This window comes from Brachionichthys hirsutus, chromosome 2 (genome assembly GCF_040956055.1).
Source record: "Brachionichthys hirsutus isolate HB-005 chromosome 2, CSIRO-AGI_Bhir_v1, whole genome shotgun sequence".
Lineage (NCBI taxonomy): Eukaryota > Metazoa > Chordata > Actinopteri > Lophiiformes > Brachionichthyidae > Brachionichthys > Brachionichthys hirsutus.
In genome coordinates this window covers 16,766,807-16,771,613 of record NC_090898.1, presented here as the reverse complement: position 1 = coordinate 16,771,613, position 4,807 = coordinate 16,766,807, and positions in this window count along the sequence as shown.

The following is a 4,807-nucleotide window of genomic DNA, read 5'->3' as shown; positions in this document are numbered from 1 at the left end:
CACCGGGCTCAGAGTCCTCCACCGGGCTCAGAGTCCCCCACCGGGCTCAACGTCCTCCACCGGGCTCAGCGTCCTCCACCGGGCCCAGAGTCCTCCACCGGGCTCAGCGTCCCCCACCGGGCTCAGAGTCCTCCACCGGGCTCAGCGTCCCCCACCGGGCTCAGCGTCCCCCACCGGGCACAGCGTCCCCCACCGGGCTCAGCGTCCCCCACCAGGCTCAGCGTCCCCCACCGGGCTCAGCGTCCCCCACCAGGCTCAGCGTCCCCCACCAGGCTCAGCGTCCCCCACCGGGCTCAGCGTCCCCCACCAGGCTCAGCGTCCCCCACCGGGCTCAGCGTCCTCCACGTCCTCCATTTTTATCCACGGCAAACTAAAAATCTTGTGTGAAGCAAACTTCATGTCCCTGTTTTGGATCCCTTGGTGATGGGGGGGGGGGGGGGCTTTCTGCCCACTCCCTCAGACAAGTACTGTATTCATGCAGAGGTGAGATGCATGCTGGGACAGCAATGGCTTCTGGACTGGGCGGCACAAAGATCTCTTTTAAACCTCCTCCTACGTCCTTCGTTATGTTTTGTGCAACATTTTTCTGCATCGATTGGAGCCTTTGTCCTGAAGCTCCGCCCCCGCTCATGAATGCCCCGGCCCTGTGGCCGCTGGGGGGCAGTTATTTCTGTGGAGGTACAACAGACTGTAAACGCTGGACCGAGACAAAGCCCTCTGCTCCCCTAAGGGGTTAAACGTTCCGTCGGATGCGTCGGACTCTCGCTGGAAGGGAGGGGCGTCGCTGTAAGGGAGGGGCGTCGCCGTAAGGGAGGGCGTCGTCACACAACGACCCACATCCCAATGAGAGGGTAGGATGGGAGCCGGGCCGCCGCGAAACATCTGGAACGAATCTCTGCAGCTTGGAGCACGGCTTCCCTTTTAATGAGCGGATCAGAACCGGGCCGAGTTCCACCGGCTGCAGGAACAAAGGGGCACCAAGGGGGAACTGGACTACTGTCCCAGCAGCCATTAAAGGGCCGGCCTCCGTCGGGTCAGCGGCGCCGACGGGCTCATGGGTTCGAACCTCAACGCAGAACTCTCAGTTCAGTTCTGGGTCGTCATGGTACCGGCTCCACTGGACCCCGGCGGCCTTTCGGCACCGGCCCCTCCCACGCGGCAGGGTTACCTGTAAACGCGCTTCATTAAAGTCGTTTCAGGGGTCAGGGGAGGTCAGGGGTCACATTTAGCAGCATGGCCCATCAAACAGGCCGCCGTTAACCCCTCACCGGCCGCCGTTAACCCCTCACCGGCCGCCGTTAACCCCTCACCGGCCGCCGCCGTTAACCCCTCACCGGCCGACGCGTTAACCCCTCACCGGCCGCCGTTAACCCCTCACCGGCCGCCGTTAACCCTTCACCGGCCGACGCCGTTAACCCCTCACCGGCCGACGCGTTAACCCCTCACCGGCCGCCGTTAACCCCTCACCGGCCGACGCCGTTAACCCCTCACCGGCCGACGCGTTAACCCCTCACCGGCCGCCGTTAACCCTTCACCGGCCGCCGTTAACCCTTCACCGGCCGACGCCGTTAACCCCTCACCGGCCGATGCCGTTAACCCTCACCGGCCGCCGTTAACCCCTCACCGGCCGACGCCGTTAACCCCTCACCGGCCGACGCCGTTAACCCCTCACCGGCCGACGCGTTAACCCCTCACCGGCCGATGCCGTTAACCCCTCACCGGCCGACGCCGTTAACCCCTCACCGGCCGCCGTTAACCCCTCACCGGCCGCCGTTAACCCCTCACCGGCCGACGCCGTTAACCCCTCACCGGCCGCCGTTAACCCCTCACCGGCCGATGCCGTTAACCCCTCACCGGCCGACGCCGTTAACCCCTCACCGGCCGCCGTTAACCCCTCACCGGCCGACGCCGTTAACCCCTCACGGCCGCCCGTTAACCCCTCACCGGCCGATGCCGTTAACCCCTCACCGGCCGACGCCGTTAACCCCTCACCGGCCGACGCCGTTAACCCCTCACCGGCCGCCGTTAACCCCTCACCGGCCGCCGTTAACCCCTCACCGGCCGCCGCAGAGCGACTCAAAAAGCTAAAGGAACCAGGCAAAGACTCAATTCCAGTTTTTTAAATGTCCTTAATTCATCTGGAAAAGATCAACAAGACCAAGAACCTGTTCAAGCCCGGTCTGAGCAGACATCCAGACTGATCCAATCACAAGCAGGTACCGGAGTCCATCAGGTCGGCTGCTCTATGACCTCATTTCCTGCGCTCCGATAGCCGAGTCAGCAGGAATCAAAACCACGGATTCCCTGAAAGTACAGTTATTGTCCTGTGAAGGAGGCGGAGCATAAACAGCATTTAAGGGTGGAGCCGGAGGTGTGTGTGTGTGTGTGTGTGCGAGACGCTGACCTAGCCCCTCTAATCATCGGTTGCTCCTCGCCTGGTGCCGACGGGCCTTTAAAAAAGTCCCGCTCTGGGGAACCGGACCCATCAGAGACCGCTACAGTCCTCCTAAGAACCGCCGTCTTTGAGGTTCGCCTCTACCAGAACCGGCTGCCGCTCATGTGTGTGTGTGTGTGTGTGTGTGTGTAGGTGTGTGTGTGTGTGTGTGTATAGGTGTGTGTGTGTGTGTATAGGTGTGTGTGTGTGTGTGTAGGTGTGTGTGTGTGTGTGTAGGTGTGTGTGTGGTTCGTGGCGTGTTTCAGTTCAAGCTTCCTTCTCCAGACTCTCCTCCATTGTTCTTTTCGTTTCCTTTAGTTTCTTTTCGTTTCCTTTAGTTTCTTTTCGTTTCCTTTAGTTTCCTTTAGTTTCCTTTAGTTTCCTTTCGTTTCCTTTCGTTTCCTTTCGCTTCCTTTCTGCTCTCGCTCTTTTCCTGCCGGCGCTCCGGGTCACAGCTTGCTCCGGTTTTTCACAGGGTTCTGAAGAACCCGGCGCCGGCCCGCTCGCTCCGACCCGATGTGTCACTGCAGCAGAAAGCTCATTTCCTCTTGGCGTCTCATCCTCGCTGCTCAACTTCCTGTACGGTCGTCCGACGACGGACGGCCGATGAAATGGTTCAACCCCGTTAAAACCTCGACAGACTCCCCCCCCTTTGTAAGAGCAAGCCCAACGGAGCCGCTAACGTTAGCGCAGAATCGCGCACGTAGCGTTAGCTTCCTTATTCTTATTCTTAATTTAAATACACATTAAGCTGGTTTTAACGCCTTTCCTCTGAAGTTCTCATTATTTATTCGTCCTTAGCTTCTGTACACTTTGAATATTTTCATTTACATTTCCTTGTCGGGCTAAAATAGTTTCTCCTGCTGAGGTGAGGCCAGGCCCCGCCCCCTCGCCTGGCTCCGATTGGCTCGGCCTGATGATCGGCAGGTGCTGGCCTCGGGGTCCACTCACCTGTTCCCTGCCCAGGACTCACCCCCCGGGGGGGGGGGGGGGTGGGGACCCGAGACCACGGCGGTACAGATCAATAACCAATAACTGATCACAGCAGAAACACACAGAGCGACGGCCCTCCAGGTGAGGCTTTGTTGTTGTTTTTCAGCAGCGGAGAGAGACCAGACGGGACATCTGGTCCCAGATTAGCCCCCCCCCCCCCCCCGTGTTTAAAACAGGCTTAAGACTCCCCCGGCCTGGAACTCCGACGGCTTCCAGACTCAACCAATTAACATCAACTCCTGTAGAACCAACGACCTCCGTGCGGGTCCCGTCTCAGACCCGGTCCCGTCTCAGACCCGGTCCCGTCTCAGACCCCGTCCCGTCTCAGACCCCGTCCCGTCTCAGACCCCGTCCCGTCTCAGACCCGGTCCCGTCTCAGACCCCGTCCCGTCTTAGACCCGGTCCCGTCTCAGACCCCGTCCCGTCTCAGACCCCGTCCCGTCTCAGACCCGGTCCCGTCTCAGACCCCGTCCCGTCTCAGACCCCGTCCCGTCTCAGACCCGGTCCCGTCTCAGACCCGGTCCCGTCTCAGACCCCGTCCCGTCTCAGACCCGGTCCCGTCTCAGACCCGGCCCACTACGTCCTTTTGTCTAATCCCGGACATTCACCTGGATTTGGTCCCCGTTTCCAGGAGGACCTTAAAAGACATTCTTTAATCTGAATTATATGCTGGGAGAGGAAGAGGATCTGGAGATCCACTAGAGGTCAAATCCACCACCGAGTTTACTGTCAACTAATCAATCATGGAGACCCGACCCCCCCCCCCCAGGTCAGCTGCCAAATCCAGATTCAAAGATCTGATCTTCTGTCCTCCTTCATGTAACCCCCTAAACAAGAACCCTGATGATGATGATGATGATGATGATGATGATGATCAGCTGATTTCAGATTTGTTTTACTTACTGATTCGCAATCGGAGCCCGAGCCAGCTCCTCGGTGGCGACTTGTGCAGAACCGAGTTCATGGTCCACTTGTTGGGCACCATCGACGCGCCGCTCCCGGTGAAGGCTCCCGGTCCCGGTAAAGGATCCCGGTGAAGGCTCCCGGTGAAGGCTGCCGGTGAAGGATCCCGTGCGTCGCTACCAGCACGGTCTGGCCGGTAACCCCCCCCAGTGACGTAGGATCAACGCATTCCTTTGAAAACGCGGAGCTCAGTTCGCAGGATCCGGTCGGCGGCGAGAACAAAGCCGCGTAAAAGAGCGGCCCGAGCGCATCACCGACGGAACGTCCGGTGCCCAAACCCGCCGACGCGCAGCTGCTCGCCGGACACCGCGAAGCTTCCAATGACCTGTTGCCGGTTGCTCCACGGCTCCGGAGCTCCGTCAGCGGAAACGCGTGTCGCGGTTCTTGAGATCACCGGATCCGCGGACCGTCTCCTTC